Raw genomic sequence first — 16,099 nt, forward strand, 5'->3', positions numbered from 1 at the left:
GACCACAAAGTGGAGGCTTCCTGTCATAGAGTCTCTTTTTTTAAAAATTGTATGGATTTCAATAAAAGAAAACACAATTACAGAGACCTTACTCGATAATCCCTCAATGATGTCCTAAAATATCTACGACCGTATTAAAATTACCCTCAGTTCCGCTTCTTAAACCCTAAAATTAAGGATTTGTTATTTATTTTCACAATTAGTTAGCAAAATAAACAGCAAACCAGGATATTTATAGTGGAGTTCTGATACTGATCAGCAACACTGAAGGGAAATGCATTGTTGTGCCAAATGGAAAGTTGTTGCTGTGGAGGTAATTATAGTGCGTTTGTCGTCAATTTAACTCATTATTGATTATAAAATGATGGGTGAGAGAATTTGCCATTTGCCTTCATACTGAATTATTTGTAATTGGATGCAGATTGTGTCAGTTATGACCACATCAACACGGCCTATTTTCCTCCAATGTGCACTGATATCTCAGGATTAATTTATGCCTTTTCTATCGCATCATGTAACTCTATCAATCAATTGCTGATCAATTGGGAAGTGGTGAAATGATAACGATTTATCAGATTCAGCACGTTTGTAACTTGCAACCTGGAACACATCGGTACAACATCATCCTTTATGGTAATAGCATTTCTGCTTCCTGCTGTGTAAATGTGGTCTACATGGCGAGTTAAGTGAAGCTGAGAGGTTTAAAGTTCCAAGTATGCATTGCAGATAACTTATTACCGTCAGCCGTGTCACAGAAAATAGCTTATTGACACGAGTGGCGTCAAGGCTCTGATCTCATCGCTCCCTGCAGCAAAGCTGTGCTGACAGAGACAAAAAAGCAATATTTGCTCCCTCAGGAAGACTCAATCAGAGGCTGCAGGTAGGTGTCAACGGGGTTGATGTAAATACTAAGCAATGACGCAGCAGCAGCACCCAAACTGACAAGAGTTTAACTTTGAATGTCGAGTTTAATTTAATCGCATGCACCCTTTGCTGGTGTTCGCTCGGCCTTTGTTTCGTCCTGTTTTTCCTCAGTTGTAAATCGTCTTGTTTTCTCTTCTCCGGAGGCTCTGATTGGCTCATGGACAGCACCTGAGCTGACTGTGGCTGAACGCTTGTCACAGAGAGAGGCGGAAGAGATTAAAACTAGCTTCCAGCCAGCACAAAGCCCTGCAACTGCTTTGATTGTGTTGGAGGTCTGGAGTCGCTCTGTTTTCAGGTTTGAGTTTAGTTTCTGTTCACACGGGCACCTGGGTGGTTGAGCTACGGTCTTTTCCAGCCTTCTTCTTGTCCAAGGTGTTAGTTACTACTGTTTGCTGTGAAAGCATTGTTCGTATCGAGTCAGTCATTTTTGCTTGGAGGCTTCAACACATGGTAGGCTTTGTTTTTAGCACAGCGAACGTAATATTTTATTTTACATGTCCTATACAGTCCTGTAATTTTCTGTCAGGACGCTGATAGGTAACTGTAAACGAATAGAAAGGAAGGACTTAGTTTCAGTAAGCAAACTGTTCAGCTGAATGTGCAAAACTGTGACGCATGTGATGGAGATATATAGATGCATTTATAAGAAATTAGAGAAAAGATTAACTTCATTCCTACACTGTACAAATACTCCATTACAGCTAAAAATCTTGTATTGAAAATGTTACTCGAGTAAAAGTAATCAGGAGAATGTACTTTAAGAATTAAAAGCGAAAGTAGTCAATGGAGAAAAATGTCCCCTGTGACTGTGGAATGACTATATATTATTATCAGATTATTACTCATGCATCAATGTAAAAGCAGCTTGTCCAACCAGTCGTAACCGTGCCGTACAGGAGGCTGCCCTGCATGCCGGTGCCTCTATGTTTTACATAACTTGTGTGTTAATGTGCGTTCATACCGGCTGCAGCCAAACAAAACTTTCCACACAGAGAGAGAATCGAGCGTCAGCCGCCACCAATCAAAATGCTCCATTTAACTTGCAGTTGAACAATATTTGCGTGGAGATACATCAAAAATAAAACCATAGATAAAAACCCTGCTGCGCGAACCGACCATGACTTATTTACAGAGGTCTGGCGTTGATGCTCCCGAGCTCTGAGACCAACTCAGGGAGAAGAAGTCAGAGGAGGATGAAATACGTGGGGCTGATGTGGTCAGAGAAAAACAAACCTGACAGCAGGGAATCACATTTTTAAAGTTTCATGGAAAGAGTCTATATTATATTGAGGTGAACAGGCTGAGGTCAGAAAACTCACGCACATGCAAAAATTTCCAATTTGCATCACCTCTCTCCACCGCTTTGTTCAGTTCCTGAGCGTGGAAACGAAATAAAAAGCCAAAGTGAGTGTTTCAGCTGCATCATGCTTCCCGTAGATGGGAATCTTAGATCACAGCTGTGAGAGAAGCCTTGTTTTTATACATCTTTTCTTACATTTATATCTAATGTTGGTACTATTTTCCTGCTTCTTGTTATTTAACAGGCTGAAGACTGCGGTGTTAAACGTTAAAGACAATTCAGAGGACAGTTTGTTGGTTAAAGATTAAAAAATATATATATCAACAAACATTTTGCAGGTCAGACATCAGCCAAGCCCAGATGGTTTGGTGACATACGGCCTCATCACTCAGGAAGCCTGATACTAAGCTGTTTGCTTTGGTTTTTATGTCCAAATCCAGGTAGATCTGACAGCTGGCTGTGATCGACACCACCGAGAAAGACAGACTGAACAAACGAGAGGAAGGAGAGCAGCAGGAAGGCAGCATTTCAGAATAAAGCCCAGGGAAGGCATGGCAAACGTAATGCTAGTCTACAGTCTACGGTTGTACACCTCATTCCAAAATCATGGGTGTTAACGTGCCAGTATAACAGCCTCCGCTCTTCTGGTTTCAGGCTGGCCACCAGATGTTGGAACCCGGCTGCAGGGATTTGTTCCCATTCAGCCGTAAGAGCATTAGCGAGGTCGGCCACGGATTTTTGGGTGACAAGGTCTGGCTCACAGTCGGCATTCGAGTTCATCCCGAAACTGCCGCATGGGGTTGATGTCAGGGCTGTGCAGGCCGGTCATGTTGCCAGAAAGCAGGAAGAACAATATGGTGCGCAGTATTTTGCTTAAATGTAGTAAGTAAGCAGTTCCTGATTCATGTCACCAATGATTTCACCAACACCATCTTCCCCTAACTTTAATATTACCATAAAAATGTTAATCATGCCAGTCAAACGGCAGTTAGCTTAAGTTTAGGTTCAAAAGCTACTTGGTTCAGTTCAAAACTAGGAGGCTAAGTTCAGTCAATGATCACGGTTCAGGTTAAAATAAGTGCGTTAATGTGACGAACGTTATGTAAGTTAAAATATGCCAAACATTGACTTCCAGTTTCACAAAAAAAAAGCAGCCTTCTGGGTAAAAATGGAAAGTCTGTTTGACTCATCCATCCACTCCACCTCCTCCACATGCAGACTTTCTTCCTCTTAAATCAACTGACTTCCTCTTTTGCTCATGTCATGATTATTACGGCCACTAGACGCAACTTTACGTAACAATAACCTGCTTGCACAGACAACCTATACGGCTGTCTCTCTGGTGAAAAAGCAAACGCACTACAACATTCTGCAGATATTCGGTCATTAGTAAAGACGCAGGGAGGGGGGAACAACAGGAAACAGCTGTAACAATTACATTTCTTTCAAATTGGATATTTGCTGTTGCACATTAGCCGTATATCAATATAACCCCAACCCTGGAAGGACTTAAAATACAATATTAAGATTCTCTTCATTGGGAACAAAGGGAAACCCAGACCCTGACACACAGCCACAGTGGGTGTCCACATACTTTTGGACACATACTGTATTTGTATTGCTCATAGACTGGAGGGAAACATGTGGGATCCAGCAGTGGAGCTGAAACTGGACTTCCCTTTAGTCCTTTTTTTTCTCAACACAGCCAACATCTGTTTGGGAGCAGCGTCTTTAACAGCCTTTAGAGGAACTGCAGCTTCTTGGCAGAAAAACAAAACACATCTTTTCCACTTTAATGAAGGTCACCCAGGCCGGGATCACTCCTCCCCTCTTGCTGGGAATCCCAGCTCCTTCTGGGCCTGCGGGAGGCCGAGGTCCCCCCAGCGTTTCTTGGATGCTTGCCCGCGGTCTCCCTCCACCGGCCAATCATCATGACCAGGCGGCCCGAGCCGCCCCTCGCGGCTCCTCTCGACGTGGAGGAGCGGCAGAGGTCGTCTTGAACCGGCGGGCTCTTCACCCCGGCACGAAGACGAAGGCCAGCCACCCGGAGAAACCTCGCCTCGGCTCATTCTTGCATCTGCGGCCTCATTCTTTCAGCCGCTGACCATCATCTTAAAGGACATTTAAGAGATCAACACATGGCCCGCTGCCTCATAAACAAGGAAATACAGACTCTAACTACTCCATAATGTGGGATGCTTTGTTCAGCAGCATGTCGGAGGGCGGCCCGCTCGGAAAGAAACATCTGTTCAACCAACAAACACACGGGCCGGAGTGCTCATTCATGTTCACGAGCTCGTTACACACTTCATCTACGAAAACGCCTTCTAATATCGATGAGCCCACTTTCCCACAACACAAGACTCTGTTGTCTTTATGTGCCCATTCTGTCGTCTAACGGCGGCATCTTCACCAACGGGCCAAATGTGGACATCAGACGTAACAGCTTCGGTATCATCCCCTCGCTTTCATTCGGCGACAGTCAACACTCACACGGGGCTGAGATTCATCACAGCGGAGGCAGAGACACCAATTTCTCCACCAGCGGCGGCAGGAAAATGGCCCAGAATGCAATTCAGCCGCGAGACGGGGACACAGCTGCAATCACGCCGACAGCCAAATGATCATGAGCTGGGAGGCTTTATTACTCGGCCGGACGCCCACCCTTGATTGAAAACAATATGCTTACCTCATTGCTTCGTGGGCTGATGAAAAGCATCTTGGGAAATGTAGTAAATCATGTATCATTCTGCTGTTTTCACATTAAAAAGACCAGAAAATACTCTGAATCTGGGGATGTATCTGTGTTTATTTTCATAATTTTTTCATCATATCTTGGTACAAAAAAAAACCCATCGCCCTCAATTCTTACATTATTATTACATTTTGTGCTTACAAGGTTATTCATGTCATTTGGGGATGCCAACCCAAACCAGGGTTTGGGTAGATGATGGTAGTGCGGCACTTGGCAGTTACATGTGGCATCTAGGCCTGTGGTAGCATTGTAGCAGTTAACAATAGCTAAAGTGGTGGTAGTATAATAGTATCTTAGCAGTTAGCATTGGCATCTAGCAGTTAGCATTAACAGTATAGGTGAATCTAGCTGTGTTGTCTTCTTCTATTCTTCTTAGCAGTTAGCGGTTAGCATTAGCATTAGCTAAATAGTAGCATCGGTACTGTATTGTCTTCTTCTGTTCTTCTTAGCAGTTACCGGTTAGCATTAGCATTAGCTAAATGGTAGCATCGGTACTGGCCACTACCTGGAGCATCTCCTGAACAGGCCTGGGTCAGTTGAACGTGGCAGTGCTGTTTGGACTGTGTAGGAGCACTGTGAACTGGCACTAGGGGGAGTTCACCGCCTAGCCTCCTGGAGGTGTCGTGGGACTAAGTAGGCAAAACACTGTTGAAGGGAGGTGACCCCCAGAGACGTGTTAGGAATCACCGCTCTTTGGCATGTATAGAGGCAGATTAGGGGTCCAAGGCTCTTCACTGAGAATGAATCCTCTTTTTGAGCACAAGTACCTTGTGTCTAAATTAACTAACTTCATGTCTGTAAATGCGGCAGCTAACTAACACTAGCGTCCATTGCTAATCAAGCATGCTAACTGTGTAACCTCATAATTGTAGTGTTTCCACGATATAAGATATTTTGCTAGTGACTCGGCTGCACATTTCATGCAGTGTTATGACAGTTGTAGTTAGGCATATATGACCTGGTGCATGATCAGCAGCTTGTGTTGCAGGAAGCCAGAAGACCTGAACCTGGACTAACGTCCTCTCTCCTCCTGGTTCTGGTTAAAACCTGCAGAGTTTTGAATGAGCTGAAGTCCTGCAGTGTTTTTTTTTACACTCAGCCAGTGTAGCTGTTTTTTTCTGAGGCGGAAAAATGTCTGCGTCACCTTGTTGATGTGGGACTCGCGGCTTAGTTTTGACTCCAGGATAAAAACCGAGACTTGCAACCTCGGATTTGATCCAGGGGGTTCATTTTAAGATTATTAAAAGTGGAAAGGAAAAGGATGAATCTCAGCGTTGGATGCACTCGTTAAATGCTTTGAGGGTCAGATTTGAGCTTGTGTTAAATCCACTTCCTCGGAGGGGAGGTCCACCTCTTTGCTATCCTCTGGAGGATTCAGACTTCGGCTGCGCTGACCTCTGAGGACGCATCATTCCACAAAGATGAGCCTGCTGACGTTCACTGTGTGTGTGCTTATTTTCTCCTCTTTTCTTCCCAGAGGCTGTTCTCTCTCTTTATTCTCTGTCTTTTAACACCCCCACGCACCAGTATTGAAACAAAAATGCTCTCACACACACACACACATTAATGAAAACAAGGAGGCAATGACTACCTACAGAAGCAGAGGAGACTTGTCATTGGTCGTTTGCACCATTACACGTTCAGTCACGGTCAGTTCCAGTTCAGTGCACGAACATGCAAAACACAAGCGCTCGTTCACCTGCGCTGATGCCAGGACACCACACAAACATCACTCGAAGGAGAGTGTCCGACCCTCTTTTCTAACGTCTTTCCCGTCTGAGCAGCGTCTCAGCAGCCTTTTAAAGAGCTGGATTTGCTGGAGAGCACTTGAATTCAGGAGTCACGCTATGCAATGTGTGTGTTTTCTGATAATTTCACAGTAAAGTCTGGTGTGACGCAGCCTCTCATACCTAAATCCTGCTCTCCGCTGTGCTTGTAGAGAGCTGGGCGGGACCACGTGCTCGTTTCCTGTTTCCGTCCTCGCTGTCTTGTGCTGTTTCTGCAGGACGCTGAGCTTTGGGTTGTAATTTGGTGTAGAAAGCACGGCGGGCACGTTCACCGGACAACACGCCGGTGATAGACGAGGATGAAACACTCACCTGTGCTTGCACACGCTCCCACTCCAACACACACACGTCTGCTCTTTTCAGCCGGGAACAGATCAGCCACCTGATGTATTGTTAGTCGTGACAGATGATAAAGGCTGCGGCGTCTCGCTGTAATGGAAGAGAAGAACTCTCTGAGATACTGGGATTTGCTGAATCTGAAATCTGTAATTCAACCCAGTCGGCTCCGCAGTCATCCATCATTATGACAAGCTCAAGATGAACCCGACTGTACGAGACAGTTTACAATAAGCTTAAAGCCGTTTCCACATCTAAACATGTATACATGACAGCTATATGTAAACAGGTTAATCTGGATTCTGTTATATGCAAATGCAAAGACTGTTTGTCTGTCAGAGCTGTTAGGATTGAAGGTCTAAACTACCAAAATGCTCCCACCTAGTGCTACCACAGCATCTGTCACTATCAGCATAGCCTACTAGTCTGCAGAAAGCATGATTGGCTGGTTAGATGTGACGTACAGCCCCTTAAATCACCGCCAGCTTCAGCTGAGCAAGGGGCGACGCCACGCAAAAAAAAGAGATGTGGTTCCTTAACCAAAAAAAAAAGTGAGAATTTATTACTTTAATCTCAGATAATTTTAATTTTTTATCTCACAAATTATTATTATTATTATTATTATAATCTCAGAGAGTATTTAAACATTTTTCTGGTAATTTGTTTCTCCTCCTAAATGTACCACTTCAATCCCAGAGAATATTCAAGAGTTTTTTGTTTTGCTTTTTCTCGTAAATGTACAACTTTAGTTATTTTCTCAGAATATTACCCTCCTCCTCCAGCCCGTTTTACCTACAGTGGCATTTTAAAAATCTTTATTTCTGAACACAGCAGGAAAAATGAGACCCAGGTTATAATTAATCTTACTTTCTTTACTAAATCAACAACTTCAAGCGAAGGAATGGAGTAGGGGTGCACGATAGTCATCGGGCAGATAACAGGAAATTATGACATCATTCAGATAAGTCCGATATCATGACAAACAGCTCCGATAACATATGTGTTTTTGTCAGCACAGCAGTGCCTCGCTCCCACTATGAGACCCGAATGGACTGCAGTGAATGCTGCATTCATGTGACGTTGGCATTATCAGAAAAACTCTTTCTCACTGGGAAAAATCAAGAATACCTCCTCATCCCAGAAAACAACTCGATAACTCGGTCATAATTTTGGTAGTTGCTGACTTGAATTAACATTCGCAGCATTCTCACACATGTTACACATAAAGGAATAGAAACATGAACTTAAAAAGGCCGGCCGAAAGAACGACTACCAAACGAGGGAACGGGGGAATGTACGTTACACCTTGAATGCAGCATGCGGCACAGCGTGCTTATGAAAACAGAGTTCAGACTTCTTCAAAGTTTCCGAAGAAGACAGTTCGCTGTTTATTCGTAACAAATGTTCCAAGCGAGTTCCACGAGGAGGGACAAATTGCACGAGTTTTAATACTTCAAACCTGGTCAGCCACCTGAAACATAACCACCGCTTTGACGGAGTTTGGAAAGCGTATGAGGATGCCCGGCCTGCTAAAGACGCTAACGTTAGCAAGGCAGCTGCAAAGAAACGGACACACGTCGGCAAGGCTTTCGAAAAATCCAAGAAATTTGCCAAAGATGACACAGGAGCTGAAAGTTATCTGTTATCGGTATCGGTTTTAAAAAACAGTTATCGTGCATCCCTAGAATGGAGCATTCATAACGAAACACTGCTGCTTAAGTCGTGGGAAGGATGACCCACTACTGGAACTAATATTGAGCAGGACGCTAAATCTCCCCCTCTTCTGCATGTGGCTGAGTTAAAACAGCCTGAATGGAGTCAGGGAGCGAGACTTTCCTGTGCTGCAGAGCGATGATGAGGCTGAAATATCTCACAAACAAAACAGGGAAATGACAGCAAAGGAATTTGTTCGGCCGCAGAGCTGAAATAACCTTTCAGGAGGAGTTACAGTCGAGGTGAGAAATGAGAGGAAGTGCCCCGGTTTGGCGAAGTGACAATAACAGATGACTTGATTAATGTCCAATTTACTTCAGAGGGATGAAAAGAGCTCAGCAAAGTCCAGAATAACCTCGCTCTCCGGGGAAGGAGCTGATGTGCTGCGTCTTGAGAGATGAAGCGAAAGCGTGTTTAATAAAGCACTACAGCGACCGGGCAGATCCAGAGTCAGAGCGAACGCATTCTTAAACATTAAATCGAATGAAACGGCTTAATAAACCAGACCATTTCTTCACTGAAAGAAACGACGGCTAACAGCAGCTCTCAGTGTCAGACTTCCAGCTGGAAGGACTCGATTTCAAAGTGTTCGCGGCCTTGTAGTTTTCAGAGGAACAAATTGGTGCACTTGAGATCAACGGAAACCGACGAGGGCCTAAAAGCCCCCATAGCCATACCACGCAAGCGTGCCAAAAGCTCTTTGCTGCCATGGCAACCAGCTCCCTGTCCCTCGTTTGTTTTAACTCTGGAATAATCTGCTCTGTGCTTTCCAGCACTCAACACGGCTTTTACGTCTTTATCGGTCAAATGCAAGACTCTTCATGAGTTAATGACATTGAAGTGTGATCGCTTCCACTGAAAAAAATACATTTGAGACGTTTTAAACAGTTAAAAATGTAGAATCTTGGGGATAATTCACTTGAATGAGTTGAAGTTTGAGTGGATGTTGAAGCGCTGACAGAAATTACAGTGGCAGCGAGGGTGTGAAGAAGGGTCAGCTGGAAAACACTGAAAGACGTCAAAGTCAAGTGAAGTTTCATTAAAAGGTAACAGTGAAAGTAATATAAGCGTCAGCATCAGGTCTCACTTGTTTGACCTTAAATTTCTTGTAGAGCTAAGTTCAAGTGTATCTCACGCCAGAAGAAGTGTGAGCACTGAATGGAGCTGAAGCGTCAGTTCATGTATAAACACTTGGAGGAATTGACGAGTTACAGTTGAAGTTGAAGTGTATCTACTAAAAGGAGTTAAATGGCAGTTTAAGTGTACTGACAGGTGTGAGATGGACAGATGGAAGATGACGTGTCAGCTGAAGTGACAGTAATGAAAGGAGACACTTATGCTAATTTAAGTGTAAAGGAATGAAAGAAATTAGTCAAATCAGGCATCAGTTGGAAGTGTAAACGCTCAAAGAAGCTGATGTCAGTTGAAGTGTTGCTTGAATTTAACAAAGTGAAAGCAGTACATGTCAGTCCATCTGTGACTGCTGAAAAGCGGCTCAAGTGTCACTTTTACAAGCAGTTTGAAGTAAAAGTTTGGTTGTATGTAAGCACCTAAAAAAGCTAAACTGGCTAGATGCCGCATGGAGTTGAAGTGTCGGTTCGTGTGTAAACACCAAAAGGAGTTGATAAGTCAGCTGAAGTGCAAACAGGCGAAAGAGATACAGTGAAAGTTGAAGTGCACTGACAGGAACTGAAGTGTAGGAACTGAAAGCGTCACTGTGTAAGCACTGATAGGAGTTGAAGTGGCACTTCAAATGAAAGCACTTGAAGGGTTTACACTGTCTGACTGCCTCACCATGTGACGTTCCGAAGCTCAGTGTTTTCAGCACAGGCTAAAGATCGGGGCTGCGAAGGTCAGAAAATGAGACGTTTTCACTCGCATTATTCCAATCTTTTAAAGACACTCGCACAGCGTCATCTCTGAGGACGTATCCGCTGGCTCTGCAGCCCCGACCGCTGCATACATATTCATGCCGCTTGTTTCGACTCTCAAACATTCGGTGCGTGCACACACGCGAACACGATCGCCGGGAGCAGCGACGGCCGAATCCGAGCAGCTCTATTGTTCTGGCTCATCTGTTTTCTCGCCACTCTCAATCCCTCTTTTCTCGGACAGGGTGAGGTTGCCCTTTCGTCTCCGTTCAGCTGGGGAATGCTAATGGCAACGCAGCGAGGCCAAGACAATTAGCCAGACACACACAACGTCAACAGACAAGGCCCAAAACACACTGAGTGAGCAACAGGAAACACACACACACACATATATATGTACATATTGAAACACACTGGACACAATGAGAGACAATTGCTAGTATCAAGCTTTTGTTTCGTAAACCTGCAGTTTATTCCAAGAAGCAGCGAAAGCTAAACAAAAAGAGAGGGGAGACAGAATGAGAGAGGTGGGCAGAGGGAGTCACAGGCTAAACTCAGACAGGGGGGATTGAATGAAAATACTGATTTTAAGGAATAATGGTCCACAAAACGGTGTCGGTTCAGGGTGGAACAAATATCACACAACCCAATCTACCATGTTCCTATGAACCCCCCAACCCAGACCTTTAAAGAGCGCTCCACAGATTTATCGTCGGACTTGAGATGGACAACAGAACCCAGCCCCGACGTTACCTACAATATATCTCGACTGACGACGGTTCGGTTGGAGACTCCATCAAATATGTTTCAGTTTTTTCCAGATTTTGTTTTATTTTCTCCAAAGTTCAGTGTTTTTAATTTTCTGTATTCGGCGTTTTACAATTTGTGTGTCTGAACACCTGGTGGATGAATAAAACTGAACACAATTCAATAAAAAAAAAATAGTAAAAAATTAAACATCGATGACTTTGTTGTTGCAGTGCACTATTTTTTATCAAACGGATCTTCTGCAGGAAGGCTTTACCAAGCTTGAAAGGAAACATACGTCACTTTTTCTTTTTTTTTTCCTTAATAGTCTGCAGCCCCCACCAATTCTGACTCAAGTGACATCACTTGAGGAAACTTGCTAGGGCACAGCTCCCTCTGGTGCCACAACAGGCTTAATACAGCTGTTTTCCACATGCACAGTAGCTCTCCATCAACAGACTTAGATGAGTATAATTCCTCTTTAGGTTAATCAATTTAAAGCAAACCTTTAATGCAAATTGCAAAAGCCTGTTGAATGTCAACTTTGCTGAGAATCAGTTTTAGCTCTTATGGCAACAGCTGAAGAGCAACACACCCAGAGACTAGCCAATTCAAGATTTCGAACAAATGTGTCCCAAAGGTCTGTACAGATAAAGAGTGCCTACATCTGACTAATCAATCACCTGATCAAATGAAGCAGGTCTTTGTGCTTTGTCCCGCCTCTGTGTGGGCCAAACGACTCCACACAGAGGCGGGTAAGCATGCAGATTCAACAAAGCAATAATCAGAATTTGAGCCATTAGGTTGTATAGGATTTGAAAGGTCTTGCAGAGCTGCATCAGTAAATTATTTTCACGGCATTTCTGTGCAGGGAGCCAACAGGAAGTCACTGGGCAAAGCCAGATGAAGATGATCCAGCATCCAGCTCTCTCCATGTTTCAGCGAGGCGTTAACTTTAATAATGAAACATGCAAAATTATCATGCTTGTCGATATTTCGTGGCCGCTTTTCAGACTGGTTTCTTCAACGGGAGGCAGAAATGGCCATCAGTGCGCAAAACAGTTTGACTCTGTGAACAAATTGGACGAGTGGCTTGTGATCGTGAAACCAGGCTGCGATGCTGCGAGCTGAAGGGGAATTTATCCAGAGCGAGGCAGCAGACTCATGACTCCACATGCGGTTTGAATTATAATGATTGTTTATCGCAGCTCAGTTCGTGGATATCTACGGCATCAAGTAACAGCCGTAACCTTCAAAACTGCATCGCAGAGACTTGAAAGACATTTAAGACTCTGTGACTGTGGATAAGAAAGAAATATGGAAAATCCCCCAGAACCAAACTAGCCCTTTATTCTCCAGTTCAGAAGTCTGGAACAGTAGCTGCACCTCAGAAGTGAGAACTAAAGAGTGCAAAGCTGCCAGCTCTCAGCCGGCCCCTTCTGATTGTGCAGAGCTAACAGAGCGAAAGCCCGTTTCAGCCCTCCACTGATCAATAGCTCATATGCGGTTTGGCAGCGCCGGTTTAGATGCGTATCTGCTCAGCCGAACGGCCACCATCTTCACCAGCACACTTTAATCAGACGGAGTTATTGGGATGTGTGGCTGCGAGTGGACTCCGACATAGCACACACACACACGCTCAATGTGGCCAATCGATCTCTTTGTTTGATCGAGTGAATAGCAGAGGAAGAATGGGCCCCCGGTGCAGATGCAGCAGTGGAGTGTTTGTGCAAGATGATGATGGCTGGTGAATTGAATTGGCAGGGATCCATACACTGTATTTCAAGAATATGAACAGCCTTTAGCGATTAAAGCCCATCATTACGGCATCTTAATGGGGTAGAGATACGCTGGGTTGTACAGAATAACCTCTGACGGAGCTCAGACACTGGTGGTGGTGACGGAGTGAAGAGCAAATGCTGGAGATGTGGATGGATTTGATGCGGACGAACACAGTGTCGGCGCGAATGAGATAAATGGGCTGGTGGAGGGTCGCATCAGGCTGACTGGCTGGCAGCAGCAGAGAGGGACAGATTTAAATTTGATAGCAACGAGATGATTGGCTCTCAGAGGTCAAGGCAAGATGCGAGTGGAGGAGTGGAACGCCGGCGGTCAGCTGATTGAGCCGGAAGCCGGAGAGGACAGGAAGTGTAAATGTAAATAAGGAGTCAGTCCTTGTTGAACGTCCACTGAGCTTCATAATGTAAGTATATGAGTGGGTCCTCTAGCGACCTGTGACCTCACCTACAGCCTTTTGATGGTCGGCGCAAGCTAGCTGCTAGCTGCTAATCAAATCACACAATGTTGCCAATGAAGCAGATGAACTCCTGCAGTTTGTTTCTTTTTCACACATAGCGACATTATTACTTTAAGAGCATTAAATAAACTTGCATACACATGCACACACCAGCGAGGATCCTGAAGCAGAACAGGCTTCTTATAACAACAAGGCTAACGCTACCTTAGCTAGCGCTGCAGTATAAACACAAAAACAGTAACTGGCATGAAACCAAATACTCTCAATATTTAGGTGGCTTCAAATGAGGCTGGACAGTCACAGTTTCTGTCGACTGTCACTCAAAATTAATCAAACATTACTCCCAGTCTATGGAGGAAGCCACTTTGGTAACGCTAGCCGGGCTAGCGCTGCAGTAACAACACACAAAGAGCAACATGGGAAAAAAATGTTACCAGCATCAAACTTACTGCTGTTAAATAGTTGGCTTCAAATGAGGCTGAACATTCAGTTTCTCGACTGTCACTCAATATGACAACATCAGTCCAACATCGCTCCCAGTCTGTGGGAGGAAGGTTAGCCACATTAGCCGTGCAACATGCTAGCACTGCGGTAAACAGGCTAACTAACAAAACATAATCTCACAAAACGTGGCAAAACTTACAGCTTCCAAGTTTGACGTTAGGTTGTGGAGACTGTATCAATCCATCGTTGGGTTTGTACCGTCACCGGCCCCCGCTGATAAAGCAGAATGACAGATTTCCATCACGTTTCCATCAAAAACCGACAGGTGAATCCACTGTGACTTGTGTTGGTCCTCACAGCCAACAGAGAAACTGGTTTCTTTACTCCACAGTTACCTTCCACATCTTCACATAGCCACAGCTGAAAGCAATGTGGGCGGGGCAGTCATCTGGAAGGGGCGTGGTCACCGTGCTGGAGGCAGTGCTGTGTCACAGAGTGATGTGGACTGCTGTGTGTACTGATGAGGACTGCTGACGAGGCCTGTCGGGCAGTTCAGGAGCGGAGAATAACTCCCTTTGGTGTGGAGCGTGCAGATGTTTTACATGCACAAAAAAGCTCTTTAACAGACTAAAGGAAAGAAAATATGCAAACAAACTAACTGATCAAAGCAGCAGCAGAGCAGCAGCTTCCACCTTCTGTTAGGTAAAATTACTCTTTTTGCCAATGGAGTCTGGTGGCTTTGAACAGGGCCACATTTGCGCTTAAGGACTCTGTTCCAGCCTTTGCTGCCCATTTCACAGCTGCCAGGTTCTACGGGACCAATTCCAAAACTTTCTGTACCTATTAATCATTCAGACCCCAAAATATGTAAAAATATGGCCCAGGTTTACAAACATCAGAACCCACTTAGACATAAAATACATAGCTTAATGATTACCATTCAAGTGCCAAGTTCACTGTTGGGAAAATGCAGGAAATGGGATGGCAGGCAGAGGGAAGCGCTGAGTAGATGCACTGGAGGCCAGTTAATAAACGTAAGCCACTGTGATATTTAGCACGTCTCCCCTCTGGAGAAGTGCTCAACAGGAGAAAGTTCTCAAAAGGTAGACTTTGTCGTGGTCAACAGTGAAACTTTGAGCTCAGATCCAGTCTGTCCCGGTTCCATCTGAGAACACAAAATCGATTTCCGCACCTCTACCCTCCTCTTGCAGGCTGTCACTTGCAGCCACAGAAGCTTTTTGTAGAACAGCAGCAAAAGGGGGGAATTTCTGAATCGAAGCTGTCATCTGGTTTCTGTCATCTGTCAACTTATCGACCTCCACAGATCTCCAGAGAGCAGGAGGTAGCCAGCTGCTACGCCAGTGATCATCTGAGGGAGCCTCATGAGACAGTTTGATCCTAGAAACCACTAGTAGGCAAAGTTTGGCTAAAACTTTTTAAAAACTGAAACAGCTATGATCATTCAAGAGCAGACTGCCTCCATGTTGCTTCACACTGGGGTGTGTCTCGTCTTCTCTCATCCATTCTGTCCCATCTCAAACTGCCATGGGGAGAAAAGGCCACGTCACCATGACCAGTGCCACTTTAAATCCTTTAGAAGTACCACTGATGGCCTCCAGCAATCACATTCATCCTCATGTTATCCAAGAACCTTGATTTCTGTTGCAAGTGAAAGAAAACTAAGACTTTGAGGAGATGTCAAACATCTCTGAGGTGGGAAATGTATGACAAAATTCATAACTTAAGGCATGTCTAACACTGAACAGCTAGAAAGTGCTCTTTGAGTTCAGAATTTTACGTGCAATTACTATTTCAGAGGACAGGAACGAACGTTCACGCTCAAGTTATTAGATTAAAGAATCAACAGCCGTCTCAAGTGGCTCCAGAATACCTGCTGAACACATGACTGACAGCTTGGAACATGGTGCACTACTGACCTCTGGTGGTCGTACAGTACAATCACAA

At 44.5% G+C, this 16,099-nt stretch overlaps 1 long non-coding RNA gene across 2 annotated transcripts; it reads left to right on the forward strand.

Moving 5' to 3' along the window:
• Positions 1-1,138: 1,138 nt before the first annotated feature.
• On the forward strand, positions 1,139-4,994 carry LOC121626774. 2 transcript variants are annotated; one of them, XR_006007973.1, is made up of 3 exons: positions 1,139-1,219; positions 2,665-2,784; positions 2,879-4,994. It is a non-coding gene; the product is annotated as an uncharacterized LOC121626774 (long non-coding RNA). The 2 variants fall into 2 exon arrangements; XR_006007972.1 differs by having other exon boundaries at positions 1,164-1,296.
• The last annotated feature ends 11,105 nt before the right edge of the window (positions 4,995-16,099 follow it).

The sequence above is a fragment of the Chelmon rostratus genome, chromosome 23 (assembly GCF_017976325.1).
Source record: "Chelmon rostratus isolate fCheRos1 chromosome 23, fCheRos1.pri, whole genome shotgun sequence".
NCBI classification, from domain to species: domain Eukaryota; kingdom Metazoa; phylum Chordata; class Actinopteri; order Chaetodontiformes; family Chaetodontidae; genus Chelmon; species Chelmon rostratus.